Here is a 25,896-nt window from a genome sequence, read left to right on the forward strand (position 1 = left end):
AGGATGCAACTGAGAAATAATTCCCTTATTTGTCTTGGTCATGAAGAGGGGAAGGAAAGGGAGATTTATTCTCTAATTAATATATCCTTCATAGTGGGTGTGGTTGGCATAATATATTCATTATTTAATGTTAACCAGCAAATATCAAGTTAGTTAATCACAAAAGTGTTAGATAATAGAAAGGGGTAAAAAATTCTGTTATTGTATGGATAAGATAAGATTTATTTATTAGTCACGTGTACATTGAAACACACAGTGAAATGCATGGCATATCAGATTACAGGGGTCAGTGAACAATTTCAGTACATGAAACTGTGCCCTGGTTTGGGCACACATTTCTGGACCTGAACCATTTTCCTGTTGTTCCAGGCAGTAACATATCCCAAGCAGTGCTTAAAGGGGATAGAGCCTTGCCCAGGGTAGGTCAGTGCAACAGAGTGAGGCTACAAGGTTGCTGTTGGTACAGTTTTTAATGAAAAATGCAATAGGCACAAGCAGTAAATGAGATTAATGTAAGCTAACCTACATTGCAGGTAATAGTTAAGAAAACGATGTTACACAAGGCACCACAATAGGTTCGGCTTCGCTCAATGAGTGCATAAGACTATTGCTTCTTTCCAGGCACTGTGCAAACTGCTGTATTCTTCCGCAACCATCTGCTTTTGTCTTTACCAAATTGTAATGACTGTATTCTATTTTGTTAATTCAGGGAACAGCTTGGAGTTTTCCTCAAAAGGGTGATAAAGGTGACTCTGGTTCTGCAGGTGAAAAGGTAAAATCTTATCTAATGAATTTAAAGTAAAAAAAAAATCTGGATTCATACTTTTGAAATTCTCCCCTCAAACATCATCTGCTGTGCTTACCCCTCACTTCACCTCATTCTATCTTTGTCAATATTTTCATTTGTTTCAAAAATTGTAGGGCCTCATATGCCATCTTCATCGGTGTTAGTTTTCAGCCTTTTCTGTTTATCAGTAGACTTAACAAATCAACCATTGATTTACTCTCCATCTCTGCAATGTCCTTATTAATATGTAATTTCGTGAGCTAAATCCACTTTCCACTCACTCTTAGTCCTTGTCTTTCCAAAGTCTGCCCTCCTCTTGGCTTTTCAATTAATCCCTTTTTCTGTTTGGCCCTTTAACCTCATTGTAATATGATAACACCTTCAATTAGCTCATTTTCTTAATCTATTTTGAATTCATAATTAGATCCAGCAATTTCTCCTGGACAAAAAATCATAGAAAATTCCCAAGAAGAAAAGAGGCCATTCAGCCCATCTTGTCAATGCCAGTCAAAAAAGAACTACCTGACTCAATCCCACCTTCCAGTACTAGGTCTGTATCCCTGCATAGCTCAGCTCTTCATTCACTTCTATGTGCTGTTTAAATGTCTTGAGAGTTTCTGCCTCTCCCAACCTTTCAGGCAGTGAATTTCAGACCCCTACCGCCTTCTGGGTGAGAAAACCTTCCCCATCTTCCCTCTGATTCTTCTATCAATTACTTTGAACTCCTGCTCCCTGGTTTTTGATCTCTTACCTCAGGCACCACAGTAACTCCTCTCAGCCTCCTCTGTACCAAAGAAAACAACCCCAGCCTCTCCAGTTCTTCCTCATAACTACGATTTTCCCATACTGACAACATCCTCATAAATCTCCTCTGTATCCCCTCCATTGCAATGACATACTTCCTGTATTGTGTTGACCAGAAATTTATGCAGTGCTCAGCCTATGGCCTAACTAGTGTGGTATACAGTTCCAGAACTAACTCCCTGCTCTTTTATTCTGTGCCTCGGCTAATAAAGGAGATCTTGCAGTATGCATTTTTAACCATGTTATTAACCCTTTTGGTATTGAATATGTGGATATAAGCTTCAAGATGCATTTGTTCCTCCACACCATTCTATATCCTCCCACTTATAGGCTATTCCCTTGCTCTGTTGCACCATTGACTTCACTTGATTAAACTCTATTTGTCCTATTTTTTGCATCATGCTTGAGAAAGGAATTTTACACAATTTAAGAATTCCATTGCCTTTTTAACTCCCTCCCTGTTCCAGTTATTGAATGGATAAGTTTTTTTGTCCATTGTCTTCTTCCTAGGACATAGTCCTTTCTTTGCCATTATTGGCACACCTTCTTTCTGTGATATTCTCTGCTGCCTGGAAATATTATAACTCCAAATGTTTATTCACCACACTTCTCTTGCTGACATGTTTCTGTTTGTGCTATTAATCCTATGACTGCTTCTAATCCTCCCACTTTATTTCTCACATGTTGAGAATTGCAACACACACTTTATGGTTTTGTTTATATTTAATGCTTAGCATTTCTTTTGATTTTTCTTGTCTGCACATGAGCCAATCTTTTTGGTCATAATCGATTGATTTCACTATCTTCCTTTACTCCAAGGATGCTATCCTTTCCACCAATTATTTTTATTTGTATGTTTGCTTTGTGATTCCATAAGTGGCTACTTCCTTGAGATGAAAGTATGAACATGTTTTCATTAATTGTGCTGTACGAATCTGAAGCCAAATAATTTTCCTTAATTAGAAAATTGAAATGTTTTTGTTTCAAATGGAGTTTTAAGATGTTAAACATTTGGAAGTAGCAGAACTACTTAAACAATAAATCAGCCCCAGTTCTTCTTTCTTAACTGACAAACTGCCCAAGCTCACTGCTCAGCTGCCCTCAAAGCTGTTGTTATCCAGAGCAGCTCTCCAGTGAAATCTTCCGGTGGGAAGCCCACTCTCGATGGCAAGCCCAGCCTGGCCCAAGACCTCTCCAAGTGTCATCCCCCAGAAATGGTTTGACATTTGAAGAGGAAATACTCATCCTCATCCTTTCCCCTGTGCAATTTCTTCCCATTATAATGAATGGCCCCACTGGACCTGTGCAGGTTTAGCAAGCAGATTTCACAGTGTAAATGTTGAACAATACGTGGAAGTTTTCATGAACAGCGAAGGGTAGTTATCTCAGGAAAGGCTGTCAGCAGAGTAGAAGTTTGGGACTTCATTATTACCAATTCCAAGCCTCAATTTTCACACAATTATATAGGTGAAAAGTGGCCATTTAAACAGAAACGGCTGGCTTTTAAGTAGGTAATACAGGCTCATGGTTTGTAGTTATTTGGTGCCATGCACCTTTCAAGTGCACCACAGGTAGTGGAATACCTTCAGTATCTGGTCAGTGTTCTACTATACGTGGACAAAGCTGCCAGCTGGCACGTTAAGAAGTTTCAAATAGTAGAAGAGCTTTGTCCATTTATGGTGGTGTTCATTAAAGAAGCAGTAGCCAGGTCAATTTATCAGATCTTACTCAAGAGCAACAGTAATGGTGAAGCTGACAACTGACTCTTTATCCTACTAATATCACAGACCAAAGACATCCAGATAATTAAATGCTTAGGCCTTCACAATAGGCCACACACTCTAGTATTTGACTTTAAATGAGCAAAATGAAGTAAAGAATCAGACACTTGTCAAAAGACAGATTCTGCCCCATTCCCATTGCAAATGATTAGCAAGTGGGCATGGAGTAGGGATTGTTACTGTAAAAGGAAGGTGGAATAAAAGGATTTTTTCACTTAAAGGAGTATTGGAGGATGGATTGGAAGTGCCTACTGAGACATAGGGGTGATTCTATGAACCTGACAAAGTGGTGAGAGCAGATTAGAGATGGGCTTGCCCCACTAGAGTCTCACTTCAACCAACATTTTCTGGGCATGCGAGATTACAGTCACAGCTCATAGAGCCACCTAAAGGGAATTAGATAAGCATTTGAAAATTGGGAATTTGTAAAGCAACTAAGAAATGAGATTACACGAGCTACATTTAAGAAACTGGTAGCATTACATCTACATTGGGCTGAATAGCCAGATCATTTGCTGTGATTTGAATGATTTGAAGCTTCTCTGGAGAAAATCCTGCTTAGATTCTGAAGCTGTAACAGGAAAAGCAATATCACAAACAGAAAAAAAGACATTCATTGTATCCAACAGAATCTTAGCCAGTTTATTACTGAGAATTAATATACACTTATTTATTAGTTAGGATATGGTTAGGGTCATACACAGTTTATGAAAATTCATTAGCCTGTACCTTTATAATATGCAGCTTAATGTATTTTGAAGAATTGGACCATAATAGGATTGAACAGTTGAGGTGGATATTAAAACATCCATCTTGAAAAGAGGTAATTAGTTGGCGATGTATTGTGAGACCTTGTTTATTCACCGGCTCCTCATCATGTGAAATGTCCAAGGAGAGGTTTCAAATTATGAATACTTTAGTAAAGCTTTCAACAAGGTCCTTCATTGTGGGCTGATCCAGAAGATTAACGCACATGGGATCCACTGAGACTTGGTAGATTGGATTCAAAATTGACTTGGCTGTAGAAAACAGAAGCTAGTTGAGGAGTGTTGAGGATGTCTGTGACCAGTGGTTTTCCGCAAGGATCGGTGGTGGGACCTCTGTTGTTTGTGATGCATATAAATGATTTGGATGAAAATGTAGGTCGGCTGATGTTAGTTTGCAGAGGACACAACAATTGACGGAGTTGTGGATGGTGAGGAGGGCTGTCAAAGGATACAGCAGCTTATACAGCAGTTGGAAATTGGTCAGGGAAATGGCAGATCAAGTTTAATCTAGATAAATGTGAGGTATTGCACTTTAGTAGGTCAAATGTAAGAAGGGAAGTATACTGTAAATGGCAAGAGCCTTGGGAGCATTGATCCCTACAGAGGGATCTTGGGGTACAAGTCCATAGCTCCCTGAAAGTGACAACACAAGTAGATAGAGTGGTAAAAAAGAAGTACAACATAATTGCCTTCATCGGTCAGGGTGTTGATTATAAAATGAGGGAAGTCATGTTGCAATTGTATAAAATTTTGGTTAGGTCACATTTGGAGTATTGTGTGCAACTCTGCAACAGGAAGGATGTGGAGGCTTTGGAGAGGATGCAAAAGAGGTTCATCAGGATGTTGCCTGGATTAGAGAGTATTAGCTATATGAAGAGGTTGGATAAACTTGGATTGTTTTCTCTGGAGCGCTGGGGGATGACCTGATTGAAGCATATAAAGTTATGAGAGGCATAGATAGGATAGCTATTTAAAGGAGATTTACTGTATGTGGCAAGTTTTTTTACGTAGCAAGTAAGTGCCTGGAATACGCTGCCGAGAAGGTGGTGGAGCCAGATACAATGGCAACATTTAAGAAGCATTTAGACAGGCACATGAACAGGCAGGGAATTGAGGAATATAGACTAGGTGCAGAAAGTTCTGCCGTTTAAATAGCGTCATAGTCTGCACAGACATCGTTAGCTGAAGGACCTGTTCCTCTACTGTACTGTTCTATGTTCCATGTAATCCGGCCGATAATGTTTGCATTAAAGTTACCATGAGGCCCAGGGTAACTTTGCAGAGGGTTGTACCAGCACCTCTTTATAGTTTCCTCCCTGATTGAGAAAGTCTAACTTCTACAGAATATGCTCCAGACTGTTGGCATGTGATTGCACAACTGCAGTAAACGTCATGTTCCTAAAGCCAAACATTGGATGTAGTGTCATGAGAAAGTCCTCCTCTTTGAACTTCTTGGACATAAGATTAATTAGTTGAGAAAATATGGAAAAATAAAAAACTGGAATCGTCATTTTCAGATTCTTGTTTCATTGTTATCCTTCAAAGCTGTAGTAAAGTATTCAATTTTAGTTTTAAAGTCACATTAAACTATAAATGCCATATGCTGGGCGGATGGCTGCCTGGATTAATTGATATGAATCTTTGCCAAGAGCAAGGATTTATCTTGATTTATGCTCAAAATTTTGGTTTAGTAAAACAGTGTGGTATCTTGAATATTCTGTACATCACCGGATATTTCCACAAATAATTTCCTATTGTGCTTTGTGCATTAGCAGCAGGTGGATAATATGCCATGGATACTGTATCACAGCAACAAGTAACTAATTAAATGGATAGAGCAGAAACAATTCTCTGTGTTACTTTGCTGCTCAGTGTTATCCTCTGCTTTCTACTCTGAGAACACTTTTCTTGCCCCTCCCCTCCATTCTCCTTGCATCTGGCAGCATTGATGTGATGCTAGCATAGCCTTTCAGGCACGTTACCTCAACAGGTGTCCATGACTGAAGGGGCTCTTTGGCAGGAAGTCTCAACAACTCATTCCCACCAAACCAGCAATTTTGGCCAAGTCTCATTCTGTCCTCATCTGATCTTTAGAAGCAGGTACTTCCAACTTGGGATATTGTTATAGATTCATTCATAGATTTATACAGCAAGGAAACAGACCATTTAGCCCACCGAGTCCACATTGACCATCATGCATCCATTTACATAAATCGCATTTTATTCTCTTTACATTCCCATCAGCTTCCCCCAGATTCTACCATTCAACCTACACACTAAGAGCAAGTTATAGTGACTAATCAACCTACCATCTTTGAGATGTGGGTGGAAACCAGAGTCCCCTGGGGAAATCCACTTGGTCACAGTCACTCACATGAGAACATGCAAACTCTACACACACAGCACAGAAGGTCAGGAATGAACCCAAGTCACATAAACTGTGGACACTCTATCCTGCCAAGGATTTCTGGCTTGATCTGTAAACCTTAAATACTTTATGGCATTTGCTTTTATGAAAAGGCAGATCCTTTGTCCATACTCTCTTTTACCAACTTGCCCTCTAATTCCAATCTATTATAGATGGAATATGAATAAATATGAAAATTATTGGTTAGAAATTGGATTTCATCATGTGCTAAGAAGTTATTACATCTTACCTTAACATCAAGTAGGCTTCTCAGATTGCTCTTCTGCATGTGCAGAGAGAAGTCACACTAGTGTGGTGACTGCTGGCACTGATACATAACCAGTGCATCAGTGCGAGATACCAACTTCATACCTGTCAGGACAACCGGGTAGAGGTCACATTTGATTGCTTCTAGCAACTGAGGGATGCTATTCAATAAAAAGGTGTACCTCATTGCAGAGCACCACATGATAATAAGTATAATTGATGCCATACTTGCCATGAAGGATCAAATAGCCTATTCCTGCTTCTGTTTTTTATGTTCTTATGTTCTTCTGCTGAGACTTCACCTGCAGATTCCTATTGTGTATTTTGGAATGATCATTGGTTTATTAGCTTGTACTGATCATCATCACTCCAAATGAGTTCTAGGAGGGCTTCATTGTTGTTGCTGAATGAGAGTGGACTCCTTTGGCTTGAAATAATACTCCTTCAATGTATTCCCCCATCCCTTGAAGACCAATTCATCAATATATTAATATGTGCGTTACTTTCAACTACATTTTGCAAAATGTTAGCGTCTTTGACCATTGCTAACACTAGCAGAGTAGAGCCGCTCTGAGGAAAGTGGATTGTATGTAGAGACCAGAGTTCATTTAGTGAGTTGCCATTCATCAGGATTTAATAGGAGCAGAATTAATTCCTTCATAAGCAGTGCAGTTGGACCTGCAAAGCTGTATGGGAAGCAACATAATGCGTTATCTGGGCTCCTTCTAGAGTTTATTGGTGAATTATGGTGAAAGGGGATTATTTGTTTTCGAGGTAGACTCAAGGAAGGTAGAGAGGATTCAGGTGAATTGCCTCATTTAGAGACTCCATTATTGTACAAATAGAGAGTACCTGTTTGCCTCCTGCACTCAGCATGATGATCCAGCAGGTGATCCTGTGCACGATCATCCCCCTTGCAGCCATCATTGCCCTCCTGCTTCACCTGACTCTCTGGTTGTGCTTCTAGGCTCTTAGTCTCCATGTCTCTCAGCTAGTCTTCCTGTGTCTCCAGTTGTTCAGGATATGCAGTGTAGGGCACACTGCAGTGAAGTAATAGCACCAGTTGAGTGTGTATTGCAGGAAACCCCTACAATAATGGCCATAGCAGAATGTCATTTGCAGGAATCATTTTGTATTCTCACTCCATTTAAAGTGGAGAACCTCACATTTTCCCCACGTTATACTCCATCTGCCAGCTTCTTGCCCATTCACAGAACCTTTTAATATCCCTTTGAAGGGTCTTTGTCTTCCTCGCAACTACAACAAATTTTTCTGTGGTATTAAAATAGGTCATCACTGGTACTAATTGGATGTCCATAAACTCTCCATTTCCAGTTAGTTAGTAGATCCTCTATCTATGCCAGCCCCTTGATTTCTTCTACTCCTTTGATGTGGCACTTTATCGAATGCCTTCTGGAAATTAAAATATACTATTTTTACTAGTTCTCCATTATCCACTCTGTTATATCCTCTAAGAATTCCAGTAAATACCTCAAACACGATTTCCCTTTGCTTTTGACTTTGCTTAATTGTCTTATGATTTTTTAAAATGTTCTTTTATTATCTTCTTAATAACAGATTCTACCATTTTCCCAATGTTTGGTGTTTGCTACATAGCCTGTAGTTGCCTGTATTCTGTCTCCCTTCCTTCTTGAATAGTGTTGTTACATTTGCATTTTCCAATCTTATTGGGAAATTCAGGGAATGTTGGTATATTATAACTAACATGTACATCATTGGTCCCATTGTAAGTAGAAACATCTTTTAAGGAGACAAAGTCAGAAAAAGAATTGGAAGCATAGTCAGGTTTGTCACATTTAACTTGATTTGTTAATTTGCCAAATAGACCAACATCAGGTAAATAATTGAAGCTTATGCTTTCTGTGTTGGATTGCGTACATTTAGAAGCTTTGACGCATGTTAAGTGATTGCATTTTTCTCTTTGCTAATAAGGGTGAGAAAGGAGATCTTGGAGAAGTTGGTCCAGAAGGTTTACCTGGAAGAGATGTAAGTTCTTTTTAGTTTTTTTCCGATGTAGCTTGTTTTTTGTTCCACCTTTTCAGTGTAACCTGGTGTTCAGTTGATAACACTCTCGCCTCATAGAAATTTGAGAGTTCTATGCCATAGTACAAATTGAGATTGACCCTTTACTCAGCAGTGCTGAGGAAGTGCTGCAGCATCTGAGGTGTTTGCACTTGCATGATTTGTTAACACTAGGCTGTCTACCATCCTAGATGGTCATAAGAGATCTTATTGCACAGTTTTCAAAGAAATGTAGGGGAGTTACCCTTTGTGTTCTGGCCAATATTTGTCAAAACCAGCAATTTAAAAACATTATCTGCTCAATGTCTCATTGCTGTTTATAGAATCTCACATATTGCATTTTCTACATTGCAACAATGACTGTTCATCAACAATTGCACCAATTTTGGTCTGAGATTGTAAAAAACAAAGTTTATGCAAGTCTGTCATTGTTCTTTTATGAAGAGTTGTAAATATTCTGAATTAACAACACGGAGATAGATTATCTATTTAATATCACAAACTGGTATTCGCAAGAGTATGCACCTGCTGGAACATCCAACAATAGACTGTCTACTGTAACATGATTAACATAAATTATGTCTTGTATCAGCAAAGTGAAGAAAACTTTAAGACATTTGATTGGTTTTCTGAGGAAAAGAGTAAACTTCAAGTTGAATTATTTTATAAATGACACGACTACATGTTGATCATTGGAGTGAAAAGTCAATATTTTTCCACACAAAATGTAATAGAGTTGTAGTATTAATCTGCAATAAAAGTAAAGGGTATCATTTCCCTGTACTCTTCTCCCAACATGAAGCATCACTAGCAGATGTTCAACTGGAGCTATTGGGGTTAATACCAAGGGTCTGAATTTCCAATCTATGGCAGTCAGGCCAGATTGCAGACACTCTTCTGCTCTGACACTCAGCTGGATATTGTGATAGTAAGGTGGACACCTGGGGAATGGTTTGGACTTGTGACTCTCCACCCCTGATAAAAGTAGAAAACAGTGCCAAGAAATAGGCTCCGTCAGTGAAACTGGATCCGTCATTGTCTTCTGTGTCAGGTTCTGCAACTATAGTGCAGGCAAGACCTGAATCTTTAAGGAACCTTCAGGTGAGTCTGTTTCCTTCATTAAGGTCTTGTTCAGATTGAGATCTGTGTTGGTTAGTCACAAATGTGAGCTCCTGTGTTGTAGTTGTGATGCACATCACTGCTGCATGTCCAGCAGCTTTCATTTGTCACTATGATTCAAAAGCAGTTCTGCTGTTTGATTGACCTGTGTAAAGAAGGTCAAGGAAGAAACACATTCTCATCAAGAATAAATAGTTACAAACCATATCATGATATTTCAATTCTGCCACTTCAGTTATACAGGTACATTTTTATTTAGGAAATTATCATATTCTAGCTGTTTGGTGTCCATAGAAACACTGCATTGGGAGAGCACATTACACATTCTATATCTAGGTTGACAGGAGACTATGTGGAATGTAGCCAACCACATGTTAGTGTATTTTATAGACCACAGGACAATTTTCAACTTTGCCACATGGGCTGTAACTTGGCAGAGCAGATTATTCAGCAATTGCCAAATCCAATTCCCATCCCATTGAAATCCTCGCCACAATATTTACCTTGGCAACAATGACATTAATATCAGTTACTCTATAGCAATTATCCAATTTGCCTCAATGGACCCAAGCTTTATAACTCAAATTCATCTCAAGGTCACAATTAAAAATAAATGAAAGCAACATCAGCATAAAGACTGCAGGTGACTCACTTGTGCCTTCTTAAATCTAAGGATACAGTCATAGACACAGAAATGGGCCCTTCAGCCCACCAAGTTCACACCAACCATCAAGCACCCATTTATGCCAATCCTACATTGCCATCAATTTTCCCCTCCCCTCCCCAGATTCTACCACTCACTTGCACACTAGGGGCAATTTACAGTGGCTAAATTTTACAGAGCCTACCAACCCGTTTTTGGGATCTGGGAGGAAACTGGAGCACCACTGTCACAGGGAGAATGTGCAAAACTCCACACTGACAGCAGCAGGGGTCAGGATTTCTGGAGCTGTGAGACATCAGCTCTTTTAGCTGCTCCACGTTGTCACCCCAATAGTCAACAAAAGGAGCCCTGCTGCATTTCCTGCAAATTGGGAACAATGAAATAAAATAAAGAATCATTTATTGGGTGAGTAACCTTTGATGTTTACTGGATCAAAGACTCTTTGAAGCCATTTTATTCTGCCTAGATTTCTGACTTGTAATTATTTCCAAGACTTGTAATTATTTCACACCCTTTTACCCTGTAATCCTCTGCTGCAATGAATGCTGCAGTAGCTTTCTTGCTTTTCCACTATTGATTACTAGGTAGAATAAAAAGCTACTATTCAACCACAAAATCTGAGTAATAAGGCAATGGTTATGACTTTATTGCTTCAGAAATAAAATTCTCATTTAATTATTTTGATTTTGACATTGGAAAAATTATATGGAACCCAACTTTTGCCAAATGCTACAGCATATAATTGTCAACATGACAATGAAAATTGTTGAGCTAGCACAAAAGGCACTTTTTATCAAGAAAATCTTATGTCCTTTCCTTACATATCTTGGTTTCCAGTTAAGGGAATTTACTCACTGCAATCCATGCTTCTATTAAATGACAAATCTTTTTAAAAATTCTTCATAGGATTTGGCATCACTGGCCACGTTATTGCCAATCCTTGATTACCCATGAGAAAGGTGGTGATGACCCATCTTCATGAACCACTGCAGCCCTTCTAGTGAATGAACTCCCACGGTGCTAATGGCAGGGAGTTCCAAGATCTAGACCAGTAACAATGGAGGACCGGCAATATACTTCATGGTCAGGATGATGTATGACTTCAATGTGAATTTGCATGCGATAGTGTTCTCTTCTACCTTGTCCTTCTTTGTGAAATTCTTTCTATAGTAGTACCTTTCCTGTGATACCATGGGCTCCCATCTTGTTTAGCAGCCTCATGTGCAGCACCTTGTCAAAGGCCTTCTGAAAATCCAAGTAAACAACGTCCTGGCTGCTGCCCTCTTCCTTTCCAGTCCTGATAAAGGGTCTCGACCTGCAACTTCAACTGCTTATTTCTCTCCATAGATGCTACCTGACTTGCCGAGTATTCTTGTGTGTGTTGATCCACTGACTGTCCTTTGTCTATCCTACTTGTAATTCCTCAAAGAATTCCAACAGATTTCAGGCAAGATCTCTCTTTAAGGAAACCATGCTGACTTCAGCGTATTTTATCATGTGCTTACAAATACCCAAAACCCCCATCCTTAACAATGGACTGTAACATCTTACCAACCACTGAAGTCAGGCTAACTGGCCTATGACTTTCTGTCTTTTGCCTCCCTCCCTTCTTAAAGAGTGGAGTGACATTTGCAATTTTCCAGTCCTCCAGAAACATCCTGAATCTAGTGATTCTTGAAAAATCACTACTAATACCTCCACAATCTCTTCAGCTACCTCTTTCAGAACCCTGGGGTGTAGTCCATCCGGTCCAGGTGACTCTACCTTCAGGCCTTTTAGCTTTCTAAGCACCTTCTCCTTAGTAATAGTGACTACACTCGTTTCTGCCCACTGACTCTCTAGAATTTCTGGCATGTTGCTGGTGTCTTCCACAGTGAAGACTGATTCAAAATACTTAATCTGTTTGTCTGCCATTTCTTTGTTCCCATTACTACCTCTGCAGTGTCATTTTCCAGCGGTCTGATGTCCACTCTTGCCTCTCTTTTACTCTTTATATATCTGAAAAAACTTTTGATACCCTCTTTTATATTATTGGCTAGCTTACCTTTATCTTTTCTCCCTTTATTGTTTTTTTATTTTTCTTCTGTTGGTTTTTAAAAACTTCCTAATCCTCTAGCTTTCTGCTAATTTTTGCAATATTGTGTACCCTCTCTTTTGCTTTTATGCTGTCTCTGACTTCCCTTGTCAGCCACGGTTGCCTCATCCTCCCTTTAGAATGCTTCTTCTTCGGGATGAAATGATCCTGCGTCTTCTGAATTGCTCCCAGAAACTCCTGCCATTGCTGCTCTACTGTCATCCTGCTAGGACTCCTTCCAATCAACTTTGGCCAGCTCCTCTCTCATGCCTCTGTAGTTACCTTTACTCATCTATAATACCAATACATTACCTCTCAAACTGCAGGGTGCATTCTATCATATTATGATCACAGCCTCCTAAAGGTTTCTTTACCTTAAGCGCGCCAATCAGATCTGGTTCATTGCCCAAGACCAAATCCAGAATTGCCTTTTCCTTAGTGGGTTCAACCACAAGCTGCTCTAAAAAGCCATCTCATTGGCATTCTACAAATTCCTTCTGTTGGGATCCAATGCCAACCTGCTTTTTCCAATCTACTTGCATATTGAAATCCCCCATGACCACTGTAACATCACCCTCCTTACATACCTTTTCTATCTCCTGTTGTAATTTGTACCCCACATCTTCGCTACTATTCGGAGGCCTGTATATAATTCCCATCAGGGTCTTTTTACCCTTGCAGTTTCTTAACTCTACCCACAAGGATTCTACATCTTCTGATCCTATGTCACTTCTTGCTAAGGATTTGATTTCATTTTTTACCAACAGAGCCATCCCACCCTCTGCCCACCTGCCTGTCTTTTTGATAGGATTTGTATTTTTGGATGTTTAGCTCCCAGCTGTGATCTTCTTTCAACCACAATTCTGTGATGACCACAACATCATACCTGCCAATTTCTAACTGCGCTACAAGCTCATCTACCTTATTTCGTATACTGCATGCATTCAAATATAACACCTTCAGTCCTGTATTCATTACCCTTCTCAAATTTATCTCCATGTTGCCTAAAGGTAAATTCTTATACCTTTCTAAATTTGTGTCTTATTCTTTATTCTGGAGACTTCAGTAATTCTCCTGCACTCTCCTTCCCTTTTATTTTATCCATAGTTTTCCAATCTGTTGAACCCGCCCCACTACTATTTAGTTTAAAGCCGTATCCACAGCCTTAGTTCTGTAATTCACCAGGATCCTGGTCCCAGCATGGTTCAGGTGGAGCACATCCCATCGGAACAGCTCCCTCCTTCCCCAATCCTGGTTCCAATGTCCTACGAGTTCAAACTCACTTCTCCCACACCAATCTTTGAGTCACGCATTTAATTCTCTGATTTTATTGACCCTGTGCCAACTTGCATGTGGCTCAGGTAGCAATCCAGAGATTATCTTTTTGGTTCTGCTTTATAATTTAGTCCCTGGCTGCTCAAATTCCCTCAGCATAACCTCTTTCCTTGTTCTACCTATGTTGTTGGTACCCACATGGACCATGAGAACTGGATCTTTCCCCTCCCACTCCAAATTCCTCTGTAGGTCAGATGAGATGTCCCTGAACCCAGGCACCAGGCAGGCAACATGACCTTCGAGTCTCTCTCGATCATAGAACCATGGAACACTACAGCACAGAAAACAGGCCATTTGGCCCTTCTAGTCTGTGCTGAAACGGTATTCCGCTAGTCCCATTTACCTGCACCCAGCCCATAACCCTCCAGACCTCTCCCGTCCATGTATCTATCCAATTTATTCTTAAAACTTAAGAGTGAGCCCGCATTTACTACATCAGATAGCAGCCCGTTCCATACTCCCACCACTCTTTGAGTGAAGAAGTTCCCCCTAATGTTCCCCCTAAACCTTTCCCCTTTCACCCTAAAGCTGTGTCCTCTCATACTTATCTCTCCTAATCTAGGTGGAAAGAGCCTACTCGCATTAACTCTGTTTATACCCCTCATAATTTTGTAAACCTATTGACAGAGAATTGATCCTTGTGACAGAGAATTGTGCCTATTCCCCTGACCATATTACCCCCAATTCCAACTACATTTCTCTTCTCTTCCCCCTCTTGAATGCCTCCCTGAACCACGGTGCCACGGTTTGGTTGCTCATCCTTCCTACAGTCCCCACTCTCAATCCGCACAGGGAGCAAGAATCTTAGACATGAAACAATTGGATTAGCTTAGGTGAGTAAGTGCCGTGCATGTTGTAGCTGGTACATAGTGCAGCTACTCAGTGCCCCTGGTGAAGGAAATGAATATTTAGGGTGGTGGATGAGGTGTCAGCTGAGTGGTTGCTTTGTTCTGGGTTGTGTCAAGCTTCTTGAAAGTTGTGGCAGCAGCATTCCTCTAGCCAATTGGAGATCATTATATCATATTCCTGGGGTGTAGATGATGGACTGGGACTCAGGAGTTGAAACACTTTCCATGTGATACCCAATTTCTACCTGCTATTATAGTCATAATATTTATGTGGCTGGTCCAGTTGAGTTTCTGGTTGTTGATGGTGGGGGGGGGGGGGGGGGGGACTTGACGATGGTAATATCACTGTCTTCTCAACAATCTTTAACATTCAATCTCTTGATAGAGATGGGCATTGCATTGCACATGCACAAATATTATTTGCCGCTGATCATGTCGAATATTGTCATAGTGGTGCAGCAGTTATATCCAATCAAAATGCTATTGCTTTACACTTCCAGGGGATCCATGTGTGATCCTGACATCAGGTGCAGTCTATTAGAGCGTATATGTTCTCCCAGTAACCATGTACCATGTTTTTTTTCCTGTGAATGCTTTGGTATCCTCCCATATCCCAAAGACATGCTGATAGTTCAATTCACATGCACCCGATAGCCAAATGCATCAAAGTAAGTAACTAAGTCTTGCTCCATGCAGGCAAAGGCTGTTTCATTGAGTCACGCAATATGGAAGCAGGCCTTTGGCTCCTTAGTCCGCAGTGACCACCAGCCACTCATTCACACAAATTCTAAATTAATCCCTTTTTTATTCTCCTCACATTCTCATCAACAACCCCCAGATTCTTACACACATATGCAATTTACAATGACCAATTAACCTGCCAACTACTATGTCTTTGGGATGTGGGAGGTTACTGGAGCACCAGGAGGAAACACACACGGACTCGGGGAGCATGTGCAAACTCTGCACAGACAGCACCTGAGATCTGGATTGAACCTAGGCCTCTGACATTGTGGGGCTGCAACACTGTGCCGCCTAAGGACCAAGCCTCATATGCTGAGCAGCTGTGAATGGAATTAAAAATTGCACAATCATTAGCAAACATCCCCACCTCTGACTTTAAGATTGAGCATAGGTCACTGCCCTGAGGAACTACTGCAGTGATGTCCTGGGGCTGGAATGATTAATTTTGAGCAACCACAACCATCTTCCTTTGTGTGAGGTATGACTCCAGGCATTATAATGTTCCACTTTTATGTCAACTTCAATTTTACCAGGGCTTCTCAGTGCCACAGTCAGTAAAATGCTGGCAAGATATCAGAAGCTTTCCCCTCACCTTTGGAATTTAGTTGGTCGATGTTGGTAGGTGCTACATGATAGGACAATTGATGTCATCAATTTGGTGATGATTGGGAATAGACCAAATGGCAGAAGTTAGCAAAGATTGGATTCTCATGAACAGGATATTCCTGGGCAATTTTCCACTTTGTTGGGTACATAATATACCAGTGTTATAACTCTACTTGGAATGAATTGAGTTGACTGGACACTAGATTCTGTGATGGTCGGGATGTAAGGAGGCTGAGACAGATCAGACACTCAGCACTTCCAACTGAAAATGTTTACAAATGCTATGGCCTGGTCTTTGATATGATTTGATTTGACGTGACTGGAATACAGAACATTGGTTGTGTTTTGGGATTATGTACATCTGTGCATTGCACACTGCTTTAGCTGTTTGGCATATAGATGATCATGTAATGACATGATAAATGGAACTGCATTATTTTAGTTCAGCATTAAATATGACAACTAAAAGCAAAACACAGTGGATGTGGGAAATTTTTAAATGCTCAAATATCATTTAACAAATGACAGATTTTTATATGGATTTGGCTTTACTTTGGTAATTCTTAATGTGCTTGAACAATTTTGATAATCCTTTAAATGCCTGAAAATTGTGTTGATTAGAGCTATAATTATGAAACAGCTGGCTTACAGTTGAATAAAATACCCAATTAAAGCATTTTACTTCTGTCTTCACGCAGGGTTTAAAGGGTGACCCTGGCGACATGGGTCCAGCTGGTGCAAAAGGTGATAAAGTGAGTGCCAATTGAAATTTCTGTCAAGGCCAGTGATTCGAAATGTTTCCACTTGTGAACTAAATATTTCCACTGCAAAGGACAAGCAGTTGGAAGAGATTGGCTTTTCTTTATAAATGTACTGGATTATAAATGTACCAGTATAGTAGTTTTGGCTTGTTTGTTGATATGTAACCAGTGATAGCGAATCAGCGGCCTGATTCAAGTCTCTAAAATTAAATGCCATTTCACTTTCTTCCATTTTAGACACTGCACAAACTTAAAGTGATGGGTTACTGAAATATATTAAATGTTTATCCTGAAAGGAGACAAAATTAGTTACATTCATATTTGCAAATGCAAACAACCTAAATGCAGCATTACCAGTTATTGCCAGACAAAAGAATTTGGTTGATATTAGGGAGAATAGGAACTGTTCAGGTCAGATAGAATTAACAGGTGGAGTCCCTTGAGGATTTATTTCAAGTTACTTATTGAACATTTATGAGGAAAACGGCTGTCTATTAAGTAATCTGGAACAATGAGATTAATTGATGATAATTAAAATCCCAAGGAGGCAACATCTGGATGGATGAGTAGCAAGTGACTTCCAACATTGAGAAATATGAAGCAATTGGTAGATAGTAAATATGATTATGCAATGAAGGGTATAATCTTTCAAAAGACAGAGCTTGAGGATGATACAGACCACTCACTGAAAACATCTCTGCAATGTGAAAACCAATTGCCAAGTCAAACGGAATGAGCTGTGTGAGCAGATGCATAGAATATAAGTACATGGGAGTAACATGACTCGCCTGTAATGCATTAGTAGGATTATACTCGGATTGTGTCCAAGTCTAGTGCCTTTGCCTTCATCATGCAGTGGGACATCGTAAAATATGAGAAAAAAAGACAGCAGCAATTTTAAAATATAAAGCATTAAAGAATAGAGGTGGCAAAGCAATCTCAGGTAGAGAAACAGAGTGGAATCAGAGGTGCTGGATAGACCTTGCACAAAGGGCACACACTGCCATGAGGCTTAAGACCCATTCTTCTGAAAGAAATAATGCTGCTTCACTGTGGCCCACTCAAAAGAATCATTTGCTTCATCATGTTGTGGATGGCATTTGTCATACATTGCTCTCATGTGATGTATCACGAGCCGTGTGGTAGGAGGGCTTGCCATGTCGCTCAGGAAGCAGCCTTTGATATGGATAGAACAATAGAATGAATGCATCAAGACTCCGTCCTGGAAATTGGGTAGTGTTTCTCTTGTGATGTAAGTCAAAATCCTGAGTAAAATATATACTCCTTGACTGATAAAAATGCTACCTTCTACTTGTGCCATGAAAGTACTAAGGATTCATTCATCATTAATTAAAATCAAAAGCATTTTGGATGTGGGTGATGGATTTTTAAGGACTACAGATAGACAAGCACCATCGGAATGCTCTGACGTTTATCCCAGAAGAAGTTGCAGACTATAATACATGCTGTGGTTCACATAACTAGTTACAGATCAGATGAACCTTTCTTTTCAACTTTCTAATTTAGTTTACAATTTTTTTAACCACATTAGTCAGAGAGTCATGCAGCATGGAAAGAGGGTAAAATGAGTTGATGTTGACCAATTAATTACTAATTGATACTTTTGTTTTTATCAGGGCGATATGGGTCCTCCTGGTCCACCTGGATTATACGTAAGTAACTGGTGCCAGATACCAAAATAAAAGATTCAGTGACTTAAGACAGGTACACGTTAAGGTGGTGATCATATCTAATTGGAGAGGGGGAATTAGTTTTGGTTTGGTCTCACAAAGAGCTGGCTTAGGCACAGTAAGTCAAATGCAACACTCGCTGAGTACTGGTCTCAAATAACACACTCAGTTATGATCTTCACCTCCAAACTAAAGAGCTTAAAATAACCAAATCATTCTTCAATCGGGGTTCGATTCCTGTCGCTGTCTGTAAGGAGTTTGTACGTTCTCCCGTGTCTGCGTGGGTTTCCTCCGGGTGCTCCGGTTTCCTCCCACATTGCAAAGACGTACGGGTAGGTTAATTTGGGTTTAAAATAGGTGGCGCGGACTTGTTGGGCTGGAAGGGCCTGTTACCACGCTGTAAATAAAATTTTAAAAATTGAAAAAAAAATTTATTAACATCAGCTTAATTACCTTTCAGCATTATAGCCTGCATACTGAAAATGAAACATCAGCTTTCAGAGATAAAAACAAAATATGCTAGAAATACTCAGCATGTCAGGCAGCGTCTACACAGAGATAAACAGAGTTAGTATTTAAAGTTGATGACCTTTCATCAGGAGTTTTCATGAAAACTCATTGACCTGAGATGCTGATTTTGTTTTTCTCCAAAGATCCTGTCTTGCCTGCTGAGTATTTCTAGTATTTTATGCCTTTATTTAAATTTTCCAGCATCTGCAGTGTTTTCATTTCGGTTTTTAGAGAAAAAAGATTTACAAAGCCAGTGGCATTCTCATCAGGGAGCACATATATCTTAAGTCAATATTTATGATTTCCAACATTTGTGTACATGGCATCTCCCATGAAAGAACTCCCTCGAGAGAACATAGATTCACTCAGTGCTTGTAGTTGTATCAGAGTTGAAATATGGAGTAATTTGTGCAACAGCTGTACGGGGTTGTAGTAGAGCTGTGGTGTTGAAGCCACTCATAAATTAACCACTCATTGTGATTTAATTCGCAATCATATTTTATCTCAAACTGGAAGAAATATTACTTACTGACTAGGTGTTTATGTCAAGGATTGTTCTGGTTTTGGGCTCAAGTCAAATAGATTTAAAGTTTCCACAAAATAAATTTGAAACCCTGCAGGTGTTTATTTTTAGTAAAAAGACGAAATCTATGTTACTGATTGTAATGTTGGGTACATTTGTGCAGACCGTTGTGAGTCTTCAGAACTCTTCTTCAAAGGTGATGGAGGCAGAGTCTTTGAATATTTTTAAGGCAGAGTTAGATAAGTACTTGATAAGAAAGGAAGTGAAAGGGTTAAGGAGCCAAGCAGTCTAGACCTGCTTCTAATTTATATTTATGTACAGGCTTCCTTTTCAGTGGAATGCCAAAAGCATTCTGGAGGTATCAATCGCTGCCTTTGATTAAGTTTTCAACTGATGCCCTATTTTCCTCATTAAGTGGAAGTGAAAGATCTCATGGTACCCTTTGCACAGGAAGAGGGAGTTTTCTTGCTATTCAGGAAAATGTTAATTCCCCCAGCAACATCCATGCAAATAGGTTGTTTGGTTACTTATGGAGTTATATTTTACACGTTGAGGCCATGTGGCACATCAAATCCACGCCACATCACATCAGAGCAGTCCCAATTGTCGTCTTGTACTTCCCTTTTCCCCTTCAACTTATTCTCTCTCACCTGCCCAGCAACTTCTCTTTGATTTTCTGTCACTTACCTAAACTATTGGGTAATGTACAGTAGCCAATTAACCTACCAGCACATCTATGCCATTTTGGAAGGAACTGAAGCACCCAGAGAAACCTGCAAGCTACACACATATAGCACCCGATCTCAGGTCCCTGCACTGGTGAGGCAACAGTACTGACTACTGTGCCACCATGCTCCTCTTTTCCTTATTTCCTCAGTGAGGGACCCCTTGCTCTATGCAAATTTGTCATGGGATTTGCTTAAACTTTGAGTGTGGCTTCCCCTCAGAAGGAAATTTATTATTTTGGGACATAAAATACTAACAGGACATAAGACCTCTGGAGTGGGAACTTGGGGTGCAAGTTCATAGCTCCCTGAAAATGGCAACACCGATGACTAGGGTAGTGAAGAAGGCATTCAGCATGCTTGCCTTTATAAGTCAACGCATTGAATATAGGACTTGGGATGTCATGTTGCAATTATACAAAATATTGGTCAGGCTGCACTTGGAGTACTGTGTACAGTTCTGGTCAGCACACTACAGGAAGGATGTGGTAGCAATAGAGAGTATAGAAGAGATTCACCAAGATGTTGCCTGGAATGGAGGGCTGTAGTTATAAGGAGAGATTAGATAGGCTGGATTTGTTCTCACTGGAATATAGGAGGCTGAGGGGTGACATTATAGAGGTTAATAAAATTATGAGGGGCATAGATAGAGTAGTGTCTTTTTCCTGGGGTGGGGGAGTCTAAACCTAGAGGGCATAGATTTAAGGTGAGAGGAGAGAAATTTAAAGGAGATCTGAGGGGCATGTTTTTCACCCAGAGGATGGTGGTTATATGGAACAAGCTTTCAGAAGAAGCAGTGGAGGCAGATACAATTAAAGCCTTTAAAAGGCCTTTGGATGGGTACTTTTGTAGGAAAGGAGTCGAGGAATATGGGCCTAATGTGGACAAATAGGATTAGTATAGATAAGCATTGTGGTCGCATGAATGAGCTGGGCCAAAGGGCCTGTTTCTGTGCTGTACAACCCTATGACTCCATATAAAGGCACTTCAGAAATGATATAAAAGCCTATATATATATATATATATATATATATATATGCTTTTATATCATTTCTGAAGTGTGTATATATATATATACATATATACACACACACACACACACACACACACTTCAGGACACTATATATATACACACGCCATTTGTTTTTAAATATTGTAATAAAATATGTAATAGAGCAAAGAATTCGAGGACGGTAAGATGAAATAGTGTCATTTTTAACCTGACAAAATAGGTTACAATTATCTCAAAATGCCCTCAATAGATCACCATTCTATGCAGCCTGATAAATGGCTTCCTGCCAAGTTAATTGAAATGGGTTGTTAGGCAGCCAAAATAGGTGACCATTTCAGGCTGTAGGACCTGTTTAACATGAAAATTCAATTCCAAATCCATCAAGACCCTAACTCAGGACCGAACTGGTTGAAACAGTTTCTGTGCAATCTTTGGCTGGTTTTACTGGTGACAGAGCTGAAGCAATCATGCAAAAATCAATTTTGATTTACCTTTTTTGGGCCAATGAGAGATTGCTATTAGTCCCAAATCTGTTGATTATGACCCAGACTTAACTTGCTGTAGGCTCGATGGTTCAGATAATGGTTTGGTTGAATAGTCTATATGCCTTTTACTTATGTTGCTGATAATTATATGTTAACTGGAAATTAAGAAATCTTGTTAATCCCCCTTTGATTATTCAGCCGAGTTGCTTGTAGCATTACCTTTGAGACATAGGGGTGATCCTGTAAGGTTGGCAACAATATCCAGATGAAGAGAACTCTCCTTGCCTTTATCCTGTGTATTAAACCAACTTGTAAAAATACAATAAATTGTAATGAAGGTCAAAAAGATTTGATTTTCATGATGCATACCATTCATTTGTCACTGTCACTCCAGGTAGTTTGAATGTAAAATTCTCTTTTAGCTGCATGCCTTTCTAGCTTATTAAAAACAGGATATTCAAAGAGGATCAAGAGGTTGCAGTGATGAACAATCATGTTGTTTTCTGGAATCTGAGGAAAGATTAAGAGTATTGAAATTGTTTCAGACAAATTGGTTGTAGGAATATAGAATTCAAAAACTAAAACTGGAATAATCATTTTAAGAACCAGTGTAAACAGGAAATACAAATGGAATTATTCCAGACAAAAGGGCATCATTAAAATAATTATACAAAGAGATTTGAAGGCAACTTGAGTCAAAATTCCTTCTTTATGCTATTTTTAGTGTCCTGGTTAGCATGGTTCTGTCAAATTCCTTTCTCCACTACTTATCAGGGTCATTAGCTCATTCATTTTAAACTGGTTATGGCTTCATTAAAATAGTATGGACAGGAATTTGGCGTGAATGTGTTAACCAGCACATTTAAAAATAACACACCAATAAATTTCAATTATTGGGCTTGCTTCCAGGGATGTTGTCATGAGGCAAGTAGGTGGGAGCCAGCTCAACCAAGCTTGGTGATGCAGGTGGCCTTTTTCTTTACCTTTTATTGTGACAGGTGGACTTTATCAGTTGGTTTAAATTCATTACTGAGACTTTGGCAACCCTGTGTTTTAGCTATTAGTTAATATTTATTGCTCTCATGAGTTGTGTATTTGACAAAAGATGTCGATATATGTGACACGAGCATTGTCAGTGTAGGCACTTGCTAATTTTTGTTCATATTTGTGTAAAGTGAGATTAATCTCCTGTTTTCATGTCCGGTCAACATCCCTTTAGTTTCAAGAGTCTGGCCCAAGGAAATAGGCTTGGGAAGTGGGATGAGGGAAAGAAAGTCAGTTTGTATCAAGTTTGTTTATTGATCCAAATCTTTTCAAAATTCGCCCCTTTCTTCTCAATTTCTTCTCTCCTGTCACTCTTCAAATGTTTGAACCATTCAGTAAGCAAACCAGTAAATTTGGCATTAATATATGCACATTTCCCTGAGGCAAGCTAAAGCATTTTTCAAGTAAAAACAGAAAATGCTGGGAACATTCAGCAGATCAGGCTGCAGCTGTGGAAGGAAACATTTCAGATCGAAAACTGTTCATCAGAACTGGGAAAGAGAGAAAGTAAGTTAGTTTAAGTTGCAGAAAGAGGGGGAGAGAGAGAGGGATGGCTAGGACTAAACCTTATTGATGACAAGAAGGGAAGGAGAAACCACAGACGGTGAACACGGAAATTAAATTAAAAATTAACAAATTAAAAATTGATTGTCATTTGTCATCAATTTTGGCTGACAACTCCAGAAGCTGAGTTACTTCCTGATGTTACTAGTAATCACCTTCTATTCATAAACAGAAGGAGCAGTCTCTTTTTTTTGTGGGATAGAATTTCTAACCATTAAAGTGACATGTCTACAGTGCACTTTTGATTTAAAACAAAATGGTCAACTTAGCTCATGGCTGGCCAAGACTTCCTAATACAAAGCTTCAGGGATGGCAGTTCAGTGGCTGATTCAGAAACTGGCACATGTGAGGCTGAAGCTCTCTGGCATTAATGTGCAGAACCTCTGTTTCTATCAGAGCAACAACAGGTGAGAGACTTCTGGTGTAATCCTTTCATAGGGCAGTCGCTGTCATCCCATTACTCAATCCTATCCAACGTCTGTCTCTCAGGGAGAGGACCATTCATTTGTATGGTCATGTTTATCTGCCCCAGAAGGGAATTCTAAAATACTCACCCAGATGGCAAGGGTTTGTACTGAAGTTGAGTCTTTTGGTCAGTTGCCAGTTGTTGTTCCTCTTAATCACTGACTCAACAGATATTTGGGATACCGATCTCAACAGCCCAGTTTAAACAAGCACAGGGGAGAGACTAATGCTACCAAGGCAGCCATATGTTGACACTTGGTAGTTTTACATAAGAGCATTTTCAGGTATGCTTCTTATCAAGAACATAATCACATATTCAGTGGTCAAAGGAAGATCTATTTGAGATACAGGTGAGATACTTGGACTGGTTGATGGAAATATGCTGTGGAGATAATTTTACTAAACTAACATTTCACCTACACTTGTTATATGGTAATGAACACAGTTGAAATTTTGGTTACTATATTCAGAGCTAGAGCTCTAGAAATCATTGAATTCTCTACAGGAAGGCAATTGGCAACTTGAAAATGATCAGTGCCATTCTTGGTCATTTGACCAATGCCTGTGCAGGACCGTATCACATGATCTCAGCCACATAGATACAAAATGGAGAACAAGACAGGATCATTTTATTTTCTATATTTTGTTCATTAGTGCCCAGAATATTGACAGCATTGCAGTAAAAGAGATATGAAGGAATCTTATCTAGAAAACTGTAGTCACAGAGATATTGTTACAGGAAAGCCACACGCAGATTTTCTGGCAAGGGAATCAGCCATGCAGGAGAAACCAAAGCCCAATACAAGCTGGGTAGAGCAGGCAAAAATCAGGACTGAAGTGAGTCCTCAGATGTTAATGTAATGAACATTAAAGTATCAGGAACTCAAAAGAAGGACCTCTCAGTGGGAGCTTTCTTGCCCCTGAGGCAAAGGTAAAAGTGTTCAACCATAGTCCAAGACTGTATAATCTAGGCTGACTCTTCATTGGAATATAGGGACATCATCCATCTGTTCAAATGCACAAGGTTGTCCCAAGACATTATTAGAGAAGATTTGTGAATTATTCTTAGTGTCCTGGCCAACTTTATCTCCCAATGAAGCAGATTAACTCCTGTTTATTAAGTTGATGTCCATGACCCCAATCCTCATTCTCTGCAAATGTATTTACGTCACAGCAGTGATTTTGCCACAAAATGTTTCATGGGTTATGAAATGCTCTGGGATATCCTAAACGCGTGACCAGTATACTAATGCAAGCTCGTCAGAGATATATGATTGCACAGTAAGTGGAACAAAATAAATAATCATGCATGAGGGATTGGGACGAATCTAGGTGGTGATCTAGTGAACAAGTTAACAATAGAATATCCAAACAGAAAGAGAAACAACCAGGAGGTTAACCCTAGTTCATTTATGATTGACTTAGTGTCCTGGGTTTAGGGAAAGGTAAATCTGCAAATTACCTTATGCAGGTAGCTGAGAAAATGGGTGCATATGGGCAGCTGGTGACCGTATCAGATTCAGCAGCAGTGTCTTTTGCAGTGGAATAGCCCTGGTATCCCCACTAAGATACAAGAGCTTTAGAAAAGAAGGAACTTGTCAGAAATAGTTGGAGAGAAGAAAATGGAATTAGGAATAAGTGAAAGAATCCATTTGAAAGGCAATAAAAGAAAGGTTGATTACAAAAGGACTTAAAAGGAGTCCTAGAAATTTAAATAGTTTGCTGAATAGTCTGAGCAGGGAGAACTGTACCTTGAGTTGATAACATGCCTTTAGCTTGTAAAAATGTTCCGACAAATTTAACGGGTAATCAGCAAATCAAAAGCCCTCACTACACTTGGAGGCCATTTAGCCAGCCCTGCTATACTAGG

General features: G+C 39.6%; 1 long non-coding RNA gene across 1 annotated transcript; it reads left to right on the top strand.

Moving 5' to 3' along the window:
- The first annotated feature begins 749 nt into the window (after positions 1 to 749).
- Positions 750 to 16,994, top strand: LOC127575311 (uncharacterized). Its single transcript, XR_007957032.1, has 3 exons — positions 750 to 772; positions 8,767 to 8,820; positions 16,945 to 16,994. It is a non-coding gene; the product is annotated as an uncharacterized LOC127575311 (long non-coding RNA).
- Positions 16,995 to 25,896: the final 8,902 nt, after the last annotated feature.

This window comes from Pristis pectinata, chromosome 10 (genome assembly GCF_009764475.1).
Source record: "Pristis pectinata isolate sPriPec2 chromosome 10, sPriPec2.1.pri, whole genome shotgun sequence".
NCBI classification, from domain to species: domain Eukaryota; kingdom Metazoa; phylum Chordata; class Chondrichthyes; order Rhinopristiformes; family Pristidae; genus Pristis; species Pristis pectinata.